Source organism: Onychomys torridus, chromosome 14 (genome assembly GCF_903995425.1).
Source record: "Onychomys torridus chromosome 14, mOncTor1.1, whole genome shotgun sequence".
Classification (NCBI taxonomy): Eukaryota; Metazoa; Chordata; class Mammalia; order Rodentia; family Cricetidae; genus Onychomys; species Onychomys torridus.
In genome coordinates this window covers 70,461,385-70,486,704 of record NC_050456.1, presented here as the reverse complement: position 1 = coordinate 70,486,704, position 25,320 = coordinate 70,461,385, and the positions used below count along the sequence as shown (strand labels likewise).

At 48.0% G+C, this 25,320-nt stretch overlaps 1 long non-coding RNA gene across 2 annotated transcripts in view; it reads left to right on the top strand.

Annotated features, from left to right (window-relative positions):
• The window catches only part of LOC118595210, a 33,081-nt gene extending 8,530 nt beyond the window's left edge, over positions 1–24,551 (top strand). The window contains exons 2-3 of one of the 2 annotated variants that reach the window (XR_004946491.1): positions 6,346–6,412; positions 23,621–24,551. This is a non-coding gene — a long non-coding RNA (uncharacterized LOC118595210). Of the gene's footprint in view, positions 1–6,345; positions 6,413–13,698; positions 13,802–23,620 lie in introns of those variants that run through there. The other variant, XR_004946490.1, reaches the window with a different exon arrangement.
• Positions 24,552–25,320: the final 769 nt, after the last annotated feature.

Here is a 25,320-nt window from a genome sequence, read left to right as displayed (position 1 = left end):
CACAGATGGGAGACTATGATGAGAAGATGGGGTCCTGGCCTCATCACCCAGCCTATCTTCCTCCTGAGGCTAGGCGAGGTCTGTGTTTGGCTCAGAGCTCAGAACTCAGCTGATCGTGGCCACAGCCACAAGAAGGCCAGAAAGGTGCCTGGTTCTAGGTAGGCACTCAATGGCTTCTTGGTCACTGTTCTCATGCTGTGAAGAGACACCATGACCAAGACAACTCATATTAGAAAGCATTTAATTGGGAGTTATCTTATAGTTACAGAGGTTTAGTCCATTGTCATCATGGTGGGAACATGGTAGCAGGCAGGCGTGGTGCTGGAGAAGTTGCTGAGAGCTACATTCTGATAAGAAAGCAGAGAGTGAGAACTAGGCCAGGCATGGGCTTTTGAAGTCTCAAAGTCCCACCCCCAGTCATGCATTTCCTCCAACAAGGCCATACTTCCTAATCTTTCTAGTATTTCTAAATAGTACCACTCCCGGGTGACTAAGCATTCAAATATATAAGACTACAAGGGTCATTCTTATTCAAACCAGCATAATGGCTCTTGGCTAGATTAACAAACAACTCAAGTTCACTGGGTGCATATTGTATGCCCCAGACTCAATATGCAGGGTGCCAAAGGTGGGCAACTTGGGTGCCAGCTGGTGGCTCCTGGTGTCAGATGTGTCCACCAGCTGGGATAGCCTTTGGGAGGGTGTTGATTCTCCCAGGGTGGCCCCTGTTGAGGGAGCAGGGCTAGCTTGGTTTGTTTCAACTGACCTTCTCCAAGACTAGCCTGGGTAGAATTCTGTGTTCAAAGGCAGGTAAGGGGCCTCAGTCACGTGTGAAGATCACACATCGAGTCTGGGCACCCTGGAGAAAGAACTGAAGGTTCTAGGTAGGCCTCAATGGCTTCTGTGAGGGGATTGGAAGTGAGGAACAGGGCCGAGCACAGGTTTGGGTGAGATAGGACCCATTAGAGCATGTAGGAGCCTCCTGAGTGACACAGGCACTAGCCATGGGGAGGGGGCCTGAGTTTGGGGAAGGGGCCTGAGGTTGGTGGAGGGGCTGGGTCCCGCCTTCCTTCTTGCAAGCCCTGATACTTGTGAGCTGCCTGGCCTGGCCACTGGGCCTTTTTCCTTTGGCCTCGATATGACATGCATGGAACCCAGAAGTTTCTTGCCTGTCTGGAGAGACAGACCCTAAGCTTGCAGCCTCTCTGTGGACTGAAAAGGACACACAATGGCTTAGGGATTGTCCTCAAAAGATGCAAGGGGCAGAGACCTCTTGGGTACTCACCTCTCCCATCAGACTCACAGCCATCTCCTTACCACAACCTCCAAAGAAGGCCTGGGAGTGCTGTGGAGGCCCAAGACAGCAGTCTGCTTCCACCCCAGGGCTGCTCAGACTCCCAAGCAGAGGTCACAGGTGAGCTGGAGGCACACTGGGCTGCAGGGCATGTCTATCATGTGTTGTGGGTCACATGGCCATTTGTATCTGCCTCATCAAGGATATTTTGCTCTTTCTGGTTGGCTTGGATTTGGTCTCTGAATCCAGCAGGAATGACCTGGGGGTTGGCAAAGACGTATGGAAGCCAGTTGTCAGAGTCATTTCTGGGCTGGTCATTTAGGGCACACCTGGCCTAAAGGATGAGTCCCAAGTAGAACTTGAACTCTGGACCTCCAGCAGTCTTGCTGGCCATGAGTCTCAGTCTCTTTCTCTCCTCTCTCTCTCTGTTTTTCTCTGTCTCTCTCTCTCTTTTACACACACACACACACACACACACACACACACACACCCATCACAGAGTTATTCTCTCTATGTCCACCCCATTACTATAGATGCTCAACAGGTTAAGATAAGGAGTCCCCTCCCACTTCTGTCCCTGCCTCCTGGATCTTCCCAGCCAGCAGTCCCTGGCGCCAGCTCTGAGGGCTCCTTCTAGGAGGACTGGGAAAGGCTGTGAAGGATGGGACATCTCTGACCCCTTCCAGCTAGCATAGGTTTGCCTACACATGGGATACACACTTCTGAGCACAGCTCTGTGCCGGCTTTTCCTGGGTTTATTCCCACAACCAAGCAGTCCATCAATGGTCATTACTTGAAGAGATGGGCTCTTAGCATCTCTGACTCACCTCACTTTAAATACCCGAAAGGTCTGTTTGTTCAGATTTGTATTATAACATTGAGGACAGCACTTTAACACCAAAGTCTGTGATGAGTCATTTTTTTCCCCTGAATGATTAATGAAAGATTTAAAGTTATTTTGATCCTAAGAACAAACGTTTTAGGAATTTTCTTAATGTCATGTAAAAGAAACAGTCCAGGCTATGGTGAAGAAAGGTGAGACCATATTGGCTCTTAAACACTGAGAAGTCCAATAGAGTATTCATTGCAGGAATAGTTGGCTCCAGAATTTGGTGTCTCCAGGATCAGACTGCTGCCCGACTTTCCCATATGCCAGCCCTCTGCAGGCTAAAACCCTGGGGTTCCCAGGAACACAGTGAGCCACCAATTCTCTTCCTGCCTCGCCTCAGATTTTAGGTTTAGGAGATAAAAGTGAGAGTATCTTTCCCAGGAATCCAAGGGTAAACCTCCCTGTTAGTTCGTCCAGGCTACGATACAATGCCTAGATCTCAAAATTATGTCCCTCTGGCTCAAACAGCAAACCTAACTTTTACAGCCAAGGGAGGCACCATGTGGGTGTTCCTGTCTCCTTCCCAGGCAGCTGTCCAAGGAGGGCTATTCTGACAATCTTCCCTATGTGGTTCCGCTGCCCTGGGCCAGGGGCCTGCACTCTCTGTGGAGGCTACATGCTAAACATTTAGGGTTTTTCAGGGTCTATCTCCTCCCCCTCTCTTTTTCCACCCTTTAAAAAAGCATTCTTACACTGTAGATCAGGCAAACAGCCCCACAAGACTTACCTCATGGCCCCTGCCTTAGGGCCCTAATGCCGTCCATGCACATGGAATCTGGGGCAGGGAGAAGGAAAATGGGTCCCTCACCCATTCCCTGAGAGTCTTAGCCCTGCTGTGGTGCATAGCACACCCACCCCTACTCCTTGAAGTAGGCTTCAGATCCATCCTGACTCCAGCTTGGGAAAGAAAGGTGCACACAGACACATCCTAACGGTCTCTAACAGCTTAACTCAGAACAATGCAAACAGTCATTTCAGACCCATCCAGAACTTCTCAGTAATCACCAGACTCCCCAAAAAAGAATAAGAAGGAAAAATGGAACTCAGAGCAGTGGTTGCCTGGCATTCTTGGCATTTGAGGGGTCTCAGTCTTGCTACTTGAATGATTTAGTAAGGAGAGGAAGTTTGTTGACTTCTTCCGGGGCACCCCTGAGCAGGGTTTCCTGACCTCAACTCTCAGGAGCCCCTGTGGTTCTCTCACCCCAAGGACTTCTTTGGAATGGAGGAAGAAACCAACTGGCATTTGCTAGTCAGCAAACAGAAAAGAAGAGGCTCTGCCCACGAGCAGCTGAGCGGCTGAGCTACTGAGCCGGTTACGGGTAACGTGATCATGTTACCACAATAGCAAAGACATGGGGCCTGACTGGGGTGCGTGAAGCAGGCCTGCCATAGCTCTTATTTGGGTCCAGTTTGATGTAGTGACCATCTTCTCAAGCCCCTGGCAGATGCCAGGGTCAGCTTGCCTCAGCCACCTGTCTGTACCCTAAGAAGTGGGGGTCAAGTGCGACATCCGGGGTCTCTCCCCAAGCGGCAAAGCTCAGACTTGCAGAAGAAAGATCCTAGCTGTGTGAAGTGTAGCTGTTTGTCCCTCTTGTGACATGAAAGGTTTTCAGAGCCAAGAGGTTTCTCAGAGGGTGAATCCCTTGACCACCTATAAACATGGAAACTAAGATCCAGAAAGGCCATAAGTTGCTTGGAGATAAATCAGTCTTGACTGAAAATTTCTAGATTTCTAAATAATCACATGGGATGGACCCATAAAATTGTTAACATCTCTGTGAATCTGTGTCTACCATAAATAAAATGTGTTTACCTTTTGTCCACAGACTGCTGTGCCAGGGGTGCTCGGGTTTTGGCCTACTGACTGTAGTTCCCTGCACCTCCACCAGGTGGCCCAGACATGGCTAACCTGGGCTTTTGATCCCAAGAGCCAGGCATCTCTTCCAGTTGTGAGTAAGTGGAGAGAGTGCGTGTCTGATGCCCACTCACCTCCCATTCAAATTTAATCCGAACAGCAAGGAAAATCGTGTCTTAAAATTCCAGGGATTCAGTGCAGGAATGAATGGGTGCTGGAGAGAGAGGCTGGGATATGTCTTCAGACGAGACAAATTCTGGCACCTTCAGAGACCTCAGAGCCTCCCCGACCCCATGCTTCACAGAGCTGAGATGCTGGTGGTGAGGTCCCGAGACAGCACCAGGCCCCGGGTGTTCTGGACACTCATTGGCAGGGCTCTGCCCTAGGTCCAGCCCTGGGAAGTCAAACACGGACAGTTTTGGGGAACAAGCCATAGGGGATGCCAGGCTTCCTCCTGCCATGTTAGCAGGGCACAGAGGAGTCTTAGGCCACAGCCTGACAGGATGTTGCCTCTCTCAGCTACTTACCCAGGGAGGGCCAGAGCAATGTCTCTGTGACACTTCATACCAGGAGCCCATTGTCTGTGGTCAGTTACACTCCCGTCTAGAAGAGGGGCATGGCACACAGTGGCTACAGTGGCTGGCAGAGTCTGTGATAAGCATTGTTACCAACATTGGCAGCTGGAAGATGGTGTGCATCTATGGTTCACCTACAGAAGAACAGATTTTAGGTTATTCCTATATAAACATCACTTTCATTCGGTTGGCAGTCTTTGGGCTGGAGTTGAAACAATCCCAGAGAGAATTGTGGCCATACATCCCCTTGGCATGACGTTGGGGCCACAGAAAAGTCTATGATTTTTATCTGTACTAAAATCACTCTGATGTTTAAGGAGCAGTTCTTGGTCAGGGAGGTGTTGATGGCTCCTCCTCAAGGGTGAGGGAAGGACAGAGGTGAGGATGGAGGAAGAAGAGGTTGCAGGGCTGAGGAGAGCAGATCTGTGGACAGCTGGCAGGACAGGTGTCATCCTGGGCCAAACACAGCAATTTGTCAAGGACCTGGAAGTCTAAGGACTTTCCAAGCCACACTAAGTGGATGATTGTTCCCAGAGAGCCACAGGGGCCATGAGTCTATCCATCCTTACCAGGACAGGAACTAGGGACAAGCGACCATTACTGTCACCCAGGGGAGTCTGGGAGTCCCAAGCAGAGAGAATGACCACAGAGGTAGTAATGCTAGATGCCTGATGTGTTTGGGGTGCGGGATCCTCAGGACACAGATTCACGGGGTGTAGGGTGGGGTGGGGGGACAGGCTCTGCAGGCTTGGGCTGAGTGCACAGAACTCTGAGATGCACTTTTGGAAGGTGAATCCAGGTGGGTGAGTAGAATATGTGGCTCATAGGGAACCCCTAGGTATTGACATGTGGTGTGGATGGAAGGGGCGGGGTACAGATGTGGATGCCAGTCCATGAGAGGAGGTGATGGCTGGACCATGTGAACGACATCACTGGCAGGAGCAGGGACACCTCCAGGTCCACTCAGGAGACCGATAAGGTGCAGTACTGGAGGCAATTCTGTGTGGGATTTCTCTCCTTTCAGCCTTAGTTGCCTTCTTTATCCCATAAAACAGGGCCAGATAAGATGGCTTCATCAGGCCTTTCTGCTATGGGCCTTCTAGAATGATTCAACTGGGAAGCATCTCCATTACAAAGCTGATAAGCACATGGTACTATCTCTACTGCGTATAAACCACTTCTGACTTCTGGATCAACCCAAGACAGTGCCATGAGAGTTCATGTTACGCCAGTTTCAGCGAGGACTGCTGTGCTACCCATTGTCTGGCTCCTCCTTCAGACTAGAGTGGGATGGAACTGCACACAGCTGCTGTTCTGCCTAAACTTCCCCTGTCCTTCCAGGACACAGAGCGCCTGGATGGCCTCCTTCCCTGAAGGTGATGGGGAGAAGGGTAAGCCACCTGCTAGAGCTTCAGGATGCTCTGCTGTGCTACATCCATCCTTCCCCAGGCTTCTTGCTTGCTTTCCCCACAAAGCAGCAAGTCTACTGTGAGTCTCTGTGGTAAAACTGAGTAACGGCTGGGCTCAGTCCAGCCCACATCCTGCCAGCATCCCCAGGAGACTCATTCCCAGCATCAACCACTTCCTCTTAGCTATGGCCATGACCCAAGCTTTATGACAGACTCGGACGTTAGGTCAGCATTAAGTGTCTGGGCTGGGCTGACCATACGCCATGCATCTGCCAGCTGCATGCCCTTGTTCAAATCACTGATGTCATTTTAAATTCCACTAGGAAGAAGCTGGATTTGTCCCCAAGGATGGCAGACAGGACAGTCTTCATCTGGCATATCTCTTGGCAGGTAGGTCTGGTGAGGGTCATCACCTTGGAAGGGATAGGTTCCCCCACTAGGCACTAAACAAGCAACATGTCCTCTGTACTCCACAGTCTAGGTAGCCCTTTCTGTGATCATTGAATCATTCAATGAACCCTGAGGACAAGCACTGAGCTGGTCATTGGGGCCGTGGATTTGATCCTGCTCTAGGTTCCCCTTAAAATTTCCCTCTGAGGATGCGAGGAGATGGCTCAGTGGGCCAAATGCTTGCTATATGAGCGTAGGGCCTTGAACTTGGATCCTCCACACCCACGTCAAAAGCTAGTTTGTGGAGGCAAGTAGAGGTAACACTCCAGCCTACTGCATACCCCCAGCGTTTGTCCTACCATGGACAGCAACGGTGACAGCTGGACTGCCCACCAAGCACAATCCGCACCCTCCCACGTCTCCCCTTCCTGTGCCTCAGTTTCCCCTGGTACATCCAAAAGGCCCTCCCTCTAACATAGACATGGGCATATCTTATGACTACAAATCTGCTGTGGACTCAGTAAACTGAAGAGTTCAGTCCCCAGCTCCATAGGCACGTCCAGAGCCCTAAACCAGAACAGATGCAGTTAGACTGGCTGACTGGGCATGAGGCACTGGACCAAGGCTGAGATACATACACAACTCATCCAGCACACACACTATTGCAACCTGAGCTCTTGCTGTCCATCACTGGTGACGTCTGCATGCTGGAACCAAGTCCCGGCTGTCACTAAAGTTTCATCTCTCCCCATGGAGAGCCCCACACTGTAAAGCAGGTGCCTGTGGATGAGAGAAGGGGAGGAGGGCTGTGAGATGCTGAACTCCTGCATCAGCACTCAGATAGCAGGGCCACTGGCCTTTTACACAGCGATAAGGCTCCAGGTCCTGTCCATGTGCCCAGGCCCTCCACGCATTGTATGAGGATGAGTTGGACACAAAAGGGATCCTGGCTCTTCCTCAAGTGGTTTCTCCTCATCTTCTAACCATATCTGGCTTCCCATATTGCTCCATGCTCCAGGAGAAGGGTCTCTGGATGAGTACTCAAGGGAACCCTGACTCTGGCTCTCTTGGGTTCTCACATGGGAGACCTAGGTACAAAGCTGGAGGGTGCAAGGAGGCTAAGCTGGGGTCTCATTCCTGGTCTCTTTCTCTTTTGGATGGCAGCCTGCATCCTATCACCTAGACATCCAGTGCTGTGGCAGTCTCTTTGTAATGCCATAAATGCTCCAGGATGTCAGTATTAGAAAGCCCCACTGTCTGCTGTCCCAAGAAAGAATAAGCCACTCCCACAAAAGATGGGATGAATTAGACCCATAAGCTGTGACGTGATGCTTCCTGTCACTTTCAATCCTTTTCAGGATCTGTGTGTGTGTGTGTGTGTGTGTGTGTGTGTGTGTGTGTGTGTGTGTATGTGTGTGTGTGTGTGTATATGTGTGTGTGTATGTGTGTGTGTGTGTGTGTGTGTGTGTGTGTGTGTGTGTGTGTGTGTGTGTGTGTGTATGTGTGTGTGTGTATATGTGTGTGTGTGTGTGTGTGTGTTGGGGAGGGTATTGCATGTATGTATATTTTTACATGTTTGTGTGTGTGTGTGTGTGTGTGTGTGTGTGTGTGTGTGTGTGTGCGTGTACCTGAATGTGGAGTCAGGGGTTGATGTCAGGAACCATCCTCAATCATTCTCCCACCTTATTCTTTGAGGCAGGGTCTCTCAAGCAAACGAGAGCTCACTGAAATAGATAGTCATGCTAGCCAGTTCATCTTGTCTCTGCTTTGTGAGGCCAGGATTACACGTAGTCTGTCATGTCTACCCAGAATTTACAGGGGGTCTGGTGGATCCGAACTCTGGTCCTTGTACTTTGCTGAGAAAGCACTTAACTGCTGAGCTGTCTCTTCAGCAACCCTAAGACTTTCCCTTCTTATTCTGTGTTTATCAAGAGAGAGTCTTTGGACACATTTAGATTCAGTTTAGTTTTTTTTTTAAAATTAATTGCATGCTACCTCTATGCACACAAAAAAAGGAAATATAAGCAAAATAAATGAATAAAGGTCTTCCCCAAATGTCTTCACATTCAGAGTTCATCTTTACAAACAGTTATCTTTGGGGCCACTTCTTTCTGTGTTGGTTTGAGAGGATTTGTGTCCTGACCACCTTCAGTGTTACTACAGAAGGTCCTCTGCTGGCTCTAGATGGTTTCCACTGCCATTGTGTGCATGAATATATAACAACTTTATCATGACTGTCATCTGTAAGCACTAACCTGTAACTGTAAGGTACATCACCATGCTAGAGATGACACAGCAAAATCATCACCATCATCATCACCATCATCATCTAGACTCTAACTTCATGCCTTGAAGGAAAAGTAACTCAAAATACACTATGTAGGTCTGTGAAATGGCTCAGCAAGTAGAGGCTATTTGCTATTGAACCTAATGATAATGTCCCTCCCTTCCCCAGGCATGTATTTAAATACATGGTCTCCAGTCAGTGGAACTGTTTGGAAAGGATTGGGAGGTGTGGCCTGGTCAGAGGAAGCATCTCACTGGGGAAGGGCTTTGAGGTTTCAGAAGACTCATGCCATTCCCAGTTCACTCTCTGCCTCATGCTTGGGATCAAGATGTGAGCCTCAGTTACTGCTCCAGATGCCTACCTCTGTGCCCTTGTTCCGCCATCATGAACCCTAACCTCTGGAACCATAAGCCCAATTAAATTCTTTCTTTTATAAATTGGCCTGGTCATGATGTCTTATCATAGCAATAGATAAGACCCGATATGAAGTATAAATGTGTTCTTATCACCTGGAATATAAAGTGTCCCTTTCTGTCTCATGTGTCCCTTATGATCACTGGTAGAAAAGAAGAGATTTTTAAAGAGATTCTGTCTCCCTCAATCTAAATATCAGATGATTAAAACAATGATCACAAAGAATTGGGACTTTCCCTGAGAAACTCATGCTGGGAGAAGGAAAATGTCCTAGCCAGGGGGCAACTTGTCTCCTGGAAAGAGATTTCACACAGTTTGAACAACTCCTGAGGCCATCTCACAAGGTGAGACTAAGCCCAGACAATGAAGTCAGTGGTGGGTGGGACTACACCTAGATAAGACTTGCTGAAATGTGCATAACCTTGGAGCTCTAATTAAACTTCAGCTTGAGTTCAGGACCCCCAAGGCAGACTTGTCAGGGAATGCCACTGGATCTCTCTGTCTCTCTTCTCAGTGTGGTCATATTGAATAGATCTCCTTTTTCTGATTTCCACTTTTAATTTTGTGCCTTTAATTGGCTTATTGAGGACAGACAGCTGAACCTGGCTTGGGGTATAATGTGTGATAACCTCTCCATGCCTAAGTTACTGTTCTATGGCTGAAGAGAACCCACAACCAAGGCAACTCTTATAATAGAAGGCATTTAACTGGGGGCTGGCTTACAGTTTCAGAGGATTAGTTCGTGATCATCATGGTGGGAAGCAGGCAGGTGTGGCATTGGAGCCATAGCTGAGAGCTTTGCATCCTGATCCACAGGTGGCAGGCAGAGAGAGACACTGGGCTTGGATTGGGCTTTTGAAACCTCAAAGCCTTCCCCCAGTGACATATTTCCTCCAACAAGGCCACACCTCCCAATTCTTCCCAAACAGTTCCACTAACTGGGGGCCAACCATTAAAACATGAGCCTATGGGGGCCGTTTTTCATTTGAACTACCACACTCAAGTTTGACAATATCAGGAATATTTATTGAGCATCTACTGTGTGCTAGGTCAGATATCCCAGCAAGGAACAAGAGGAAGACCCCTCATGACGCTTGCATGCTAATCACACAGTCAATGACTCCTAAGTAAGTCATGTCCCAGTGCTTCATATTATAGTTGAATAGCACTACATGATGTGAAGGAGACTGTGTGGGGGTTTTATGACAGAGAGAGATGAGGCTCAGATCAGTGGTACCTAGAATGGTGGCAGGGTTGGGGGCTCTCTCTAAGAAAGGGGCAATTGACCTGGGGCATTCAAGAAAGAACCCGGAGAAAGGGGCACCTTGGCCCCGCCTATGTACCTTGGCCTCACCCATGCTTCCGTATATTTGAGGGACAGGAGAACCAATAGGGTCAGAGCATAGCAAGCAGGGGCGGGAGTGAATTAGTGTGGAGAGGGCAGGCAGGGCCAGGTGCTGAAGGATTAGGAAGTCTTGGAAGAGAGGTTGCAGGCCTAGTCCAATGTACAGAAGGTGCGCAGACGGTGGAGACAGGAAGTATGCTCTTTAAGACCAGGGCAAGCTGTGAATCTGCAGAGAGAAAGAGTTCAGGTTTCAGATAGGTTAGGAGCCCTTGGTGATCACCAGGGCCCAGCCACAAAACAGGAAACCCGTAGGTGATGAGCAGTCTGTCCCCAGAGCCATGCATGTATCTTAGACACAGAGAGGCCAGAGCCTGGAAGGGAGGTTGGTGATTATTCTGTGAAATCAGCAGAGAAAAACATCCAAAGTTGGAAATAATGCTTAACAGTGTTCACAGTGGCAAAGGATCCACTTCAAACATTTTAGCAGCAACCTGCTGGGATCCGGGCAATCTCTGGAAATGATTTATTTACATAGAAAAATGAGACAGCCCCTGGGGCGACGCTCTCATTGGTCAGCGCCTCTCAGGGCCACAGGCTCAGGCCTTCCTCCCTACAGCCTAGGCAGGGGGCTGATTGCTCTCCCAGGGGAGGTGGAAGGCCTGCCAGCCATCTCTCAGAGTTCCTTCTCCAAAATAAGCCTTCAGGAGCATTTTAATGTGTGGCTGAGCCTGAAGTACAGTCAACATTTCATTCCAAGAATGCAAATGAGCTCCCGAAGGACTTGCAAGAGGCAAACGCGCTGGCCCAGAACACCTTTTTGAAAGGCTTGAGTTTGGCCCAGAAAATGTCACTTTTTCAGTCCAGACTTGGGAAACCGAGGCTGGGGAGTTGGGGCCCAAAAATCTCACTAGGAGAAAAAGGCGAGGCTGCCTGCTTTTAATCCTGTGGAGTCCTCAAGGCTTTCTCTGTTGTTTTGAACATGGTCATCCTGCAAGGCAAGGGGCCCTTGGAAGGAGAATGGAGGATCTCTATTCACAGATGGTCTGACCAGACCAATTTGTCACAAGCCTCTTCTGAGGCTGTGCTGGACATGCAATGGTGTCCCACCAGAGAGGAGGAAACGTGAGTTCTGAGAGGCCTAGTGGTTAGGGCCAGTGAACCTGCCTTAGGGATGAGGGTTACCTGTATGAACAAAAGTTCCTGAAAAGATCCAGGCCTTCCTCTGACCATCCCCTGCCAGACAGACTAACTGATCAGAATTTTAATGACTATGGAGAAGTTGGAATGTTGCAAGTCTAAACCCCAATTTCAATTTACTCTAGACTATATTCAGCCCCTGGATAACCATTCCTGCCCATCTCTGTGTTTAACCTAAAGATCTGCGACTAACACTTGAAACCTTTGGGATTCCATCAAATAAAGGCTAAGAGAGTCTCTGAGGCCTGGAGTGTGATCCCTGAAAAATCACTTGGAGAAAGGACCAAATCCAAGATTGTCCAACTAAAGCAAGCAGTATCTTGGGGTGCACCTAGGACTGGCCAACCAGCTGTCCCATTCTAAGTCAGGATTTGAAAGAGTGGCCCCTGCTGGTCTCCTGAGGTCTCTTTTATAGAAGAGACAGGTGTTCACAGTGGCCAGAGAATTGACTGTTATACATTGTTAGAAAACCACAGTTAAAAAAAAAAAAAGAAAGAAAAAAGAAAACCATAACGAAAGGGAAGGAACAAGGGTCAGGATATGTGTCATGTGAACAGGGCTGCAGGTTTAAAGTAGGTTGAAAAACATGCTTTGCAGTTTACATCAGATCTAAGAAACAGGAACTTATTCTTAACTACAAATAGAAACCTTCACTTGCAAGGACTTAACACAGGAGAAACCGGAACTTATGATAGAAAATTACAACATGTCCACACGGTTGGGCTTGCCCGGCGGACTGCCTAATTATTTCTGGTTCAAAATAGCCATTTTCAGGTCAGAATATCTCGCGTGACTAGGACTCCGTGGCTTTACATGGTTGCGTAAAGTGCGCATGGCCATGTAATCTACGCGCATGTGTGGAGTAGCCACATGCAGTCCTGTACGCATGCGCAGCTCACTCTTTAAAAAGCTGGCACTATTTTGCACAGGTCTCTCTCTCCTCCTCTTCTCTCTCCTCACTCACGTGTGTGCTTCACACAGGCCTGTCACCTCTATCCTCTATCCTATATTAATAAACAGCTCTTCTGTGGATTTGTTGTGTTTGGGACGTGTTCCTCGCAGGGTAAGAGTGCCGCTAAATAACTAACAATTTATTCTTAACTGTCTTGACTGCAAACAGAAACCTTAATCTGGAAGCTATATTGTTCCTGTTTTGGTCTCACAAAAGCTAAAATTTCTCAGTTTTTCTAGAAACTGCCTACCCAATGTTTTCAGCAATACACCTGAAAACTATCTCGATTTATATTTGTCTTTGTTCCATAAAAGCTCATGGAATTGTTACCTCGGAGGAATACGGAATTTGGAACAACCTAAACCTGTGTTTCCAAGCTACCATCACTCACATTTGGCTGCAGAATAAGCTATCACTTGTCTCTTTTGAAGTGAGAGTTGCCTTTCTGAGTTAAGACCCAGGACTCTGATTCCAATCCTGGATCTGTGTGCAGCATCTCCACAGCTCTGGGGGATTAAGGACAATGTTTTCTGCAAAGACAGAGTCCCTAAAGGTCAGAACACAGGGCACAGAATGGTAGGTTACCATCTGTCCACCTCCTCCCTCTATTCCCAACCTTGGGAACACCATGTGACCCAAAGCTAAGCCAATGGATCTGATCCATCTTCAGCTTTATATCTCAAACAAGCCACACCTCAGCTCCGAGCCTCAGTTCCCTCAACTGTGAAATAAGGAACTGCCCTCCTCTGTTACCTGACTGAGACCATCTGTTCACCACCTAAAGGCCAATATTCGGGAGAAGAAAGCTGGTGAGAAGGAATCAGATTTAGTCAAGGCTAGCACCTTGAGAAGATGGGAGAGTGGAGGTTATTGTTACCCCCAAAGCACTCTAAGGATTCAGGTATGTCAAAGGGCTTGCACAAGTTGGGAGAAAGCAAACAGCATTGGACACAAGACCTCATCATGAGTGTGTGTGTGTGTGTGTGTGTGTGTGTGTGTGTGTGTGTGTGTGTAGGGGTGTTGTCCAGGTCACATGTCCTTTCCATTTTATTTTCTTTTTTAAAGATTTATTTTTATTTTTGTGTGCACAGGTGCCCCCAGAGGCCAGAAGAAGATATTGGATCCCCTGGGACTAGAGTGACAGGAGGTTGTGAGATACCTGATGTGGGCGCTGGGAACCAACTCTGGTCTTCTGCAAGAGTACGAAGTATTCCTAACCACTGAAGCCATCTCTCCAGCCTGTCTATTCTTTCTTCCCCCCCCCCCCTGGCTTGAACATCAGTTCATTCTGACCTTCTGAGGCCAGCTCCTATAGTTCCTTCAACATATCACTTTTCTACAAGTTAAACCTCACAGCAATGCACATGTTTTATGTTAGCTGATACTCAGGACCAAATAATAGGAAGGGCATTACATCTGCTGATAGTTATTGGAACATCATCGGATGTTTTGGGTTCTAGAAAAGGAAGGTTATTTAGCAACTAGCATCTTAGCATCTTCTTTGGACAAGGTATCACGTAATCCACACTGTCTCAAATTCACTGTGTAGCTGAGGATGACCTGATACTCCTGCCTTCATGTAGCTAGTGTCAGGTCCAAATTCTGGCAGTGAGACAAAAGCCAGCGTTCCTCAGGAACCTGTGAAGTCAGTTCCCCTCTACTAAACAAGCCTTTTCCTTAACTCTGGTGAAAGGGACAAATGGCTGTATGTGGTGCTTATTAGCATACCAGAGTGGAAGCTGGCCTCCAGGCTCCCTCAGTATCACAAGTACCTGTTACACACTTCAGAGTCTATCCTGGCATCCTGGTTGGGTCTCATATGATCCTTACCCTAAATTTCTCCAGCTCATGGGCTTCCTACCCCCCAGCTTCTCATTTCTCCTTATAACCCTGCTGGTTCAGCTATGCTCTCTTGCCCCCCCCCCCCCACCTTTGTGGTAGTTTGAATGTAATTGGCCCCCATAATCCCATAATCTCATAGAGGGTGGCACTATTAGGAGATGTGGCTTTGTTGAAGTGGATATTGTTAGGGTGGGAGATCCACCTCAACCCCCTACACCCTGGCATCCCTATACCTAAAGGGTCTGGAATGTTTGGAAGGAGTCTAGTGGAAGATCCACCTCAACTCCCCTCCCCCATCTCTTTCCCTAAACCCGCCCCTTCAAAGCTCAACAAACACAGCTCCTCCCCCAGAGACGTTCAAGACCACTCCCACAGGGTACATAAGCTGCATCCCAGAAAACAGATACATGGTTCTTCTGGCCTCTCAGCCCTGTCTCCAAGGGGCGAGGAATCACCCAGGGATGCTTTACCCATTAAACCAGGATTCTTTTTGATTCAGTCTGGTTTGGTTTGCTGTGTCGGTGGAAAGGCCTATCAGGGTGGAAAAGACTTAAACCATCTGGAGGTTCCACAGAAGGGGGCTGATTTTTCCCCACTGGCCCAGGGCTGTGTGGTGGGAAAATACCCTCTCCCCCACATCTGCTCTCTGCCAGACTAAGATTGGCTCTCAGCTTGGTAAATTGCCCTTTCCCAGTCCTTGCCTTGGAGGCCCAGGGCCTCTTCATTTTTCAGGGTGTCTTGCCAAAGACACGGCCACGCCAGGCCCTTGACTCGTTCTGGTGCAGAGGGCTGCCTTTGCTCTGCCCCATCCGTTCTCGGTAGAACCTCCAGGTGATAAGTCTTTTCCATCCTGATAGGCCTCTCTGCTGATGCAGCAAACCGAATCAGGAAAAGCCCAGGTTTAATGACTAAAGCATTCCTGGGTGATTCCTGGCCCCTTGGAGAGGTGACAGGGTTGAGAAGTCAGAAGAACCATGTGTCTGTTTTCTGGGATGCAGCTTATATACCCAAACATTCTGCATTGGCGGAGAGGCCTATCAGGGTGGCAAAGACTTATCAGGTCTAGCCTTGTTGGAGAAAATGTGTTGCTGTGGGGAACAGGCTTTGAGGTTTCCTATGCTCAGGGCACCACCCAGTATCTAAGTCAACTTCCTGCATGCCACCATACTCCCCACCATGATGATAACGGACTGAACCTCTGAAACTGTAAGTGAGCCATCCCAATTAAATGTTTCCTTTTTAAGAGTTGGCGTGGTCATGGTGTCTTTTCACAGCAACAGAAACCCTAACTAAGACAGAAGTTGGTACCAGGGACTGGGGTATTAATGTGATAGGCCTGACCATGTTTTTGTTTGGAGTAATATGGACTTTAGTACTTTGAGTTAAGAAAGCAGTGGAATACTTTAAGCACTGCTTAATGGGCTATACTAGTAGGAGCATGGAAGACAGTGGTGCTAAATGTGGTTAGCTGAACAATGGGATCAAGAGATTTCAGAGAAGAAGAATGTTAATATGTGGCCTAAAGACTGGTCTTGTGATATTTTGGTGAAGAAAGTGGCTGCTTTTTGCCCTTGTCCAAAGAGTCTGCCTGAGGCTAAAGTGAAGAGTTTGGGATTAATTCCTTTGGCAGAAGAAATCTCAAAATAGCCTAGTATAGACTCTGTTGTATGGATATTAGTGGTAACTCTAATGAAGATTTATAATGAAAAGGAGCAAGTCAAGCAGGGTAAATTATAAAATGGAAATTTTGAGGTGAAAAAGAGCACCAGGAAGTGAGATGGAGCTAAATCTTGTGTTCAAGGAGATAAACAGATTAAGAAATGGAACAGAGGGAATGGTGACCTTAGGGTGAGATCCCACCCAGCTAAGTTTCCAATTTGTAAGGAGGAATTAAAGAAATGCGTAGAGCCAGATGTGATGGTACACACACCTTTCTTTAATCCCAGCACTAGAAAGCCAGAAGCCAGCAGATCTCTGAGTTTGAGGACAGCCAAGCTTAGGCAGTGAAGGACAGAAAGCTGGTGAAGATGTCATTGAGCAAAGGGGCCATGTTCCAGCCCCAGCAAGTAGCAGAACTTGGCAGCTTAGGCCATGTGGTTCTAGATTTAGAGTTAAGGACAAAAGAAACAGGTTATGGAATTTGCCTTCATGCCTAAAGAAAGTCACTAAGGCCAGGCATGTGTCAGGGGTGTCCCTAAATGGAGACCTAGTAGAGAGGCCATTGTGTGAAGTTGTGAAGTTGAAGCCTGGATTGCCCTGGAGACCCCAAGATATAGAGATGCCAGCGCTGTGGGATACCTGCTGAGGAAAGCTGCTAACAGAGAGTTGGAACCAGCCCAAGGGAAAGAAGTGTGTAGCAGTCAACAGAGCTGAAGGGGGTTGGAGATCTGAAGAACATTTTGACATCAGACATGGAGATACAGAGTTTGGAGTTTGCCCAGTTGGTTTTTGGTCTTGCTTTGGTCCAGTATTTCCTCATTATGCTCCCTTTCCTGCATTTTGGAATGGTAATGTATATCCTGTACCATTATATTTTGGAAATATGTGATCTGTTTTTTGATTGTGAGTTTATAGGAGATTACAGTTAAGAGACTACATGAATCTCAAAAGAGACTTTGAACTTTGGACTTTAAAATGTTGTTGAGACTATCATAGACTACAGAGACTTCTGAAGTTGGACGAAATGCATTGTGCATTATGATATTGTTACAAGCTTATGGGGGCCATGGAGTGGAATGTGGTAGTTTGAATGTAATTGAATTCCACAGTCTCATAGAGAATGGCACTATTAGGAGGTGTGGCTTTGTTGAAGAGGGTATGGTCTTGTTGGAGGAAGTATGTCATTGTGGGGGACAGGCTTTGAGGTTTCTTATGCTCAGGAAACCAGTATCTCAGTCAACTTCTTGTTGCCTGCAAGATGTAACCCTCTCAGCTCCAGCACCACATCTGCCTGCATGCCCACCATGCTCCCCACCATGATGATAATGGGCTGAACCTCTGAAACTGTAAGTGAGCCATCCCAATTAAATGTTCCCTTTGTAAGAGTTGCTGTGGTCATGGTGTCTTTTCACAGCAATAGAAACCCCAACTAAGACACTCTGGGTTGACTCTTTCTCTTCCTCTCTTGCTTTTTCTCTCTCTCTCTCCTCTCATGGGGTCTGTTCTGCTGGCTATGTTCACTCTGGACTCTTCCAGATGCCTCCAGCGGTTCTCTCCCTCATCTTTACAATAAAAACCCTCTGCTGAACCACAGCTTGAAGCAGTCACATCCTTAGTTTATACATCTGGTGCTGAAACCCTCAGTTTATATGCCTCGCTCCTTAACCCTTTAAATGTTGCTTTTCTCAGAATTTAGACAGCTGGGCAGAGAGGAAAGCAATTCTGCCTAGGGTGGATCTCAAAGGTGCAGCCACTATGCAGCCCCTGGGACTCTTAAGACTGAGGCAAATCACTCTCCCAAAATAAGCATCTGCCTTCCTTTTTCTCTTCCCAGTCTGGTGCTGAAGACCTGGTAGCACCCTGGGAGTGACTTGTGAAGTCCACATTGGAAGGCCAAAGGAGCTGGGTTCTAGTGTCTTTGGAGTGTAACAGTAGACGTACTCCCTCAGGAAGCAGCAGCAGCAGCAGCAGCATTGAAGGCAGGTAGACACACAGCTTCCTCTCAGCTTTCCTTATACCCGTGCCTCTGTTGGAAGGTGCTGTCCATGCTGAAAGTGTTCTCCCTTCATTAGTGAAACTTCTGCAAACCCTGTGGGATCAGGCCTCCTTCCAACCTGAAAATGGACACTGTGAGTCTTGGCATGGAGGGGTGGAACTCACACAGCATAACCTGCTGTACTGGGACCCCCGAAGACTACAGTGGCGACGAGAGGAGGTGGCCGCAGAAAGAAAAACAAAGAACCAGCTGCAGGTCTTTTCTGTCCACTTGGCCTTTTATTGGGGTGTGATTGAGAACTGCATTCTGCCAGGATTATGTGAGACTTGGGTGGGGAAACTAATTTTTTCTCCAGTTGGTCTAGGAGATGGGGTGCAGTTTTGAACCCAAAGATTCTACCAACCAGGTAAGAATTTAGTTTTCAAGCCCCCACCTTATACCCTACAGCCTGGTGCACCCACACCCGAGGCCCCTGTGCATCTCTAGCTCTGTGCCCTACAGCTCTGTGCTGCCTGTGTGTTCTCCCACAGTTCTGCAGTCTGCCCTCAGACAGGGCCTCCTCCTGTCTAGACACAGGCCTTTGTTGGCAGCACAGAGGGAGCCACCTGCTCCCCTCCCCACCTGCACCCCTGACACTGAGATAAGATAAAGGCTTTAAACTGATTTAAGGTGAGCAGATGCACAGACTAGGATTCAAGGCCAAGGCTGGATGTGCATCGATGTCTCAGGAGCTCCTTGCTGGGGCAGTAAGGTGAAAGCTCCTGTAGACTCCATGGTTTTTGTGGTCCTTGTTTTTTAACCTTTGCTGGCACCCATACTTTGCTGAGCCAGGTGTTGGGGACCCAGGGTGACCAAATAAAGCCACAGAGCTATGTTTAGTCTGGGGAGAGAGGCCCAGCTCTAAATATATCTATAACGTGAAAGAACTCAGTGGCAACACATGATTGAGGCCCCAGCCCCAGGAACATGAATCAGTCATTAAGGCCATCCTCACTGGTCAACCTGCTCCTTAGACCACTTTCCTCCTGGTCTCAGCTTCCTCCTATTAAAACAAGACAAGAAGGGCAGTATCAAATGGAGGTGTGGAATATCCTGTCTCCACTTCTTACTTTGTCTTCTTCCAGGGACCCCCAGGTGTGGTACTCTTCCAGGGTCATCTTCTCTGTCCACCCATGGGAACTGGCTTGAGGGACTGGTAGCAGCCCTCAAGGACCAGTAGCAGCTCTGCTTGGAACATACTTCTCATGCAAGGCCCTTCCTTCCTCAGGGCCGCCAGTGCTGCTCTGAAAACAAGTGTGAGGTGTAGTCTTAGTCTGCATTCTGCTTCTGTAACAAAATATTTGGGACAGGGTAATTCATAAAGAATAGGAAATTATTTCTCACAGCTATAGAGAGAGGCTCAATACGAAAGTTCTGTAGGTTGGCCTGTGCTCTAATTGACACTGTATCCCATGGAGAGGAGGAGTGTTGTGGGCCAAGGACAGAGGGCAAGAGGGATTAATGACCTCCTCCAGGCTCTTTGACAAGGACACTTGATCCTGCTCTACCTTCATGAAAGGATAACCTCCAGGGGACCTCAACTTCCAGTCCCTTGGGGGTTAGGTCTCCATGTGACTGTTGGAGGGGTAGAGCATTCAAGGACCACCCCCTACCCTGCCATGTGTGTGCAAACCACCAAGTCTAGAATGCTTTGTTAGGATAGCTCTAACTTAGATATTGTCTATTTGAGAAACTCCTGCAAAGTAGCTTCCTTCTTACCAGCCCCCCCCCCACACCCCCATGATGTTCTGCTGCAGGGCTCCCAAGACTTGTGACCTGTTTATCTCATCCGCCTCTTGGCTTTCCCTGATGTCCTGAGATCCAGGCCTCTGGCTTATCCTTCAGTCTACTGTTCTCCACCCTGTCCACCAAACTTCCTCCAGTATCCTCCAACATCACTGGCAGTGGCCTTGTCTCCTCAACCCAGACAACCCCACTTCAAATGTCATGCCAGAAGTCCTTGCTGGGCCAGACACCTTCCAAGCATTGCCCCCACCCACTCTTAGTCTAAAAGGCAGTCACTGCCAGAGGGAATGGCTGGCAGATCTGTGAAGTGGTTCACTCACAATGACAATCATAATGACAGGCATGTGGGTGGATGGGCTTTTCTCTCAGCCATTATGGTGACCCTTGTTTATACCCACCCAGGAGAGACTTCTCAGTGGGGGCCACCTTGTCACTCACCCAGCAGGAGCAGAGGCTGTGTTCTGACACAGTGGCCTGATCTGTTGTTTACAAAGCCAGAGAGAACAATGGCTTTTCTGGGATGCATGTGGCAGGCTGGTTTCTCTGAGGAGCAGATAAAAATGCCACTTGAGCTTGAGGGCAGCAGGTATGGCTGGTGCGCTCATCAGATGCTTTGCCAATTACTTGTTCTGGAAGAATATTCCTAAGGAAGCCACTGGGATAGTCTACTGGTTGAAGAAGACTGAGTGTTTCAGTTTCACAATTAGATTCTAAGACATGTCAATGAAACATTCCATCCTGTAGGAAACTCCTTAGGAAGGTAAGCCGCTCAGAATAGCTTCAGGAAGTTCCTGAAACTGACCAGATTCACTGGGCCCCTCCCTGCCAGAGTAAGCAATAAAAGTGGGGAGTTCCTCTCAGACAAAAGGAAGCTCAGTTGCAAAGACTCTGAAGACTAGACAAGGTGCTTGAAGAAGCAGAAACCAGCAGAGCTGCCTGGGAGAGGTTTAGACCAACTGAGGCACCTAGAAAGGACACTCTCCAACCCACTGAGCTGCCTGCAGGCTGTGCAGTGTGCTCTAGGTTCCCGATTTTGTGAACTGGGGTGGCTTTGGTGATGCACTTTTCTGAGTCATTTCTCTTCCTGTAGGTGACCCATCACCCAGATTCCTGTAAGTAACTCCAATAAAAATTCATTGGTTCACCAGGTTGGACTTTAGGTATCTGTACTTTGGTCTATTGTGGGTTCCCTATCTGGAGTGAGTAGATGTATATGTTGTGTATCCTCAGGAAAAATTTGTTACAATACAACCCAGAAGGGCCAAATCCCAGATGTACAATGCATACAGACAACCTCAGACTCTGAAGATAAAGGTTTTCCATGAACTGAGGACAGGCCACTGTCCAGCCAAAGACCAAGCACACTGGTGTCATCTCATCTTACTGTACCAAGAGGAACCTAGCACCCCACTTTCTTGAGAGAAATTGAACTCCACATGGGATAGTGATGTGTCTCATATCCCACATGGAGTAGGAGGTGAGGTTGAGGATAGCCATCTACTTTCAACATCAGAGCAGGGCTTCAAGCTGTAAAAAGTGGTAACAGATCGAGAATGGAGGTTTCCCAGGGGCTTTGATGCAGTGGGTCTCTCTTGAGGTCTTAAGGATGCATGGATCTATTGTAGCAGTTCTGTGACTCATATCTGGGGAATAGCTTGACTGGTCACTCCTCTTCACATGGAAATCATTTCCCCATTGTTCATCTTCTCCTGAGCCCACCCTCTGGAGTTTCCCCATAATGCAAATCTCAAATCCCAGTTGTTCCATGTGCCAGCTCTATGACATTGAATAAGACTCGTCCCGTTCTTGACTTTTTTTCATCCATAAGATGGGAAGACACTGGAAGTTACCCAGAGTTTTTATTAGTGTAGACAGAATTTTGCACATCCAACAGCTAGCACAAAAGCACTCAGTAAAAATCTGTGGTCATTGCAGCCATGCTAATGATGATTGATGCTGCTGAGCCATTTCAAATATCTATCTCATCTACACAATAAGATTCTCAACTCCTGAAGGTCATAGAGCTTATTAGCATAGGCTGGGATACGCAGTAGCTACCCAATAAAGATTCACCAATGCATGTATAAATTATTAAGTTCATAAGCAACCAAGTCTCATAATAAGTATCTAAAGAAATGATGATAATGATCATGGCACCAATACTATAAATAAAAATGTTATTGATCACTTGTGGAGTGTTTAACATATATCAGGATTTGGGCTAAGCACTTTTCAGAAATTATCTCATTTACTGTTACTGCAGCTAAGCATGAAATAGTAGCCCTTGTAATGACAAGCTTGAGATCCAGCAGCCTGTCCCTGGTCCTAAACTATTGAAGAATAGAGTTGTTAGATTGGAAGTAGCGTTAGAGGAGGGACTTCAGTGTAGCTCCTGACTGTATTCCCGGTGTCAGGAAAAGGACATCACATAAAGGAGGTCCCAGGGAAATGTTTATTGAATGTGTTTCACACAGATGGCTGAATGGGGTGGATGGATGGATGGAGGAGTGGATGGGTGGAAGAATGGTTGGATGATTGGAGAGGTGGGTAGTGTAATGAAGAGGTGGATGGACAAACGGATGATTGGATGGAATGAAGATACGGACAGATGGTGGGTACATGGGTTGGTGAATAGATGGATGTTTGAGTGGCTGCACCTTCTGGGGGAGAATCATTGAAGAAATGAATGGCTATTTGCATGGAAGTGTGGGTGGGTGGGCATTCATGTGGGTAGACAGGAGAAAGAATGGGAAGAGGTGTAGAAGATGAAGACTCATTCCATGCTACACTTCAGGGTAACATGTGAGGGATCCTCACACAGAGAAATGTTGGAGCCAGATGTGCATGAGATAAGAGATTGGAGCAAATAGTTGTTGGCAGCCTTGCTCCTGGAAGGGAGGCAGAAGCAGGGAAGGTGCATCTGAGTTACAGGAAGAGGTGGCCCCTTGTTCACATCGCTCTTCTGGAAGGGCTCAGGGCTGCAGAGAAGACACTAATTGGATCTTGTTAAAGCAAAGTTGATGACTTAGCACTGGAGGAGCTGGTGTGCAAACACGTGCTCTGCCAGCAAGAGGTAGAAAGGGGCTGCCAGGCTCATTCCACCTGGCTCAGGACCAGAGTTCCCTGTTGGATGTAACACTATGATTCTAGTGCCTGGTTCTCTGCCTCCAGAAACTCAGACTCACAGCCTCAGAGGTTCAGAGCCCTTGCTACCACACTTAAGAAAACCCACTTGCCCTGACCCCTGGGAGCTCTGTACAGCATTCCTGTTTCTGCATCAGGCTAGGTATAGGGTCAGAGGCAGCCATGGTAAGTCAGTCTAAACCCCATGTATATATATCCTCAGGACAGGACTAGCATTCTCTGTAGGATAGAAAGGGCTGCAGAATCTCCCAGGAGCTAGGTTCCTTGGCAAAGCATGGGAAAAGAAAAAAAAAAAGGAGTGGGATTCGGGGGGTGGGGGCAAGTCTGAAAGGGAAAATTAAATCCTGAATCCTGTTTACTGCTTCAGACTTCATATCTGGACCTCAGATTGGCCTGCCCCCTCCCCCAACTCCTGAATGATACACAGTTATCTCATAATCCACAGCCCTATAGAAGCCCTTACCCCTGTTTCTCCCTCATCACTCCCAACCAGCCCCATCCTCCCTAGGAGATGGGTGAAAAGGTTTGATGCAGATCTCATGATATGGTAGGTTGAACTCGGAAATCTTTTAAATGTATCTTTTCAGTTGAGGCATCTGGCTCAGCATCTAGTCACAAGACTGGAATCCAACTCTTTCCCTTCAGCTTCCTGGTCCAGGAAACACATTTCCAAGCCTCATGATTCTGCTTGATCTTCAAGGTGACCCTGGAAGCTTGGCCGGGTCAGAGTGACTCCCCACCTTCCACTTCCAGACAGGCAGTAGGGCTGGAGAGATTATATGATGTGCGGGACATAGATTAGCATCTGGGTCTTCACTCAGGCCCACCCTGGTGTGTTGTTCCTGGAGGAGGAGGAGCTGGGTGAGAAGACACGGACACAACCCAGTGGAGATGGCTCTTGAATCTGCTGCCACTTGGCATCTGCTCCTGTTGCTTCCTCTGCCAGGGACACTCTCCCCATCTTCTCATCGGACCATGCCCTACCTAAACGACCTTTTAGGCAAACATCCCCCGGCTACTTGCAGACAACCTATATATATGATTTCCTGGGCGGTTACAGTTCGTAGATGGTTATTCTGTGTTTGGTGTTCACCTTTCTGTTTGGATCTCAAGCTTCTTGGGAATGGACTCTCTCCAACCCCTAGCACAAAGCTTGTCCCACAAATGTACAGACTTTGTAATGTGTGTAAGCTCGGTCAACCAATCGGATGATGATGCCACATGTGTGTGTTATTCACAAAGCTTATTTGCATTTTTCTTTTTTGCTTACCAATCATTTACCATTGCTCATGAAACACGTGGTCACATTTGGGTTGTGATCAAGTCAGACTCCTCGCCATCCCAATCCCACCTGGCACCCTACTGTCTCTCATCTTCCCTGTTCTTCCTCTGGAGGGAGCCACATTGCCAGTTTGTGTGTCTTTGCCAGATCCTTAGCCACGTGTCCCTCCTGGTTTCTATCTACTGAGGAGGTGGAATGTAGGGCCCTGGCCCCCATTTGGGTAGCTGTTGCTTTGCTTGCTGACCTTGACCTTGATGTCCTCCCTATGCTGATTTCCTGCCTGTCTTCACCTCCTGAATGCTTAAGGGAAGTTCCTTGTTTGTGTAGCCTGCATATTGGGCATTAACAGCTGAGATGCAAGATTATAAACATCAGTAGTGAACTTCTGCCCTCTGGGGTTCTCCCATTGTGCTGTATGCCTGTATTTAAGGTTTCCTCCCTTCTTCAATAAAAGGCATTCGGCATTCTGCTGAGGCGAATGACCCGCTGTCTCTTGTCTCTGTTTTTCGATCCCCAGCTCCTCGCTTGGACATGTTGAACGGGTGGTAGTAGCGCGGCCGTTATTGGGCATTATTGCTACAGTGGAAGGCGTGGCCTCTCAAGTGCTTTTTCCCATAAATGAGCTCCTTGTTGCAGCTTGTTGCTCATGACATAGTGGGGCAGCCCAGGCTCCCTCTGCCTCTTAAGTGGTCATCAGGTCTTTATGGCTGCACAGCTATATTGTTCTTCGCTGAGACTTGTCTTGACTGGGGGTGGGGTGGTGGTGGTGGTGTCCCTTCTCTGGAAAGTGATGTGGCAAAGCCCCATTCCAGACATTTGGTTTTCATGATTCCCTACTCCCATTAGCCCATGTACCCCAGCAGCTACCTGAGCTCTGGATACACTGGTGTCTGATTTGAGAGTACTGTGGTGATATTGTGTTCCCCCAAATATTATGCACCCTAATAAACTTATCTGGGCTCAGAGAACAGAACAGCCACTAGAGGCCAGAAAATGGTGGCACTC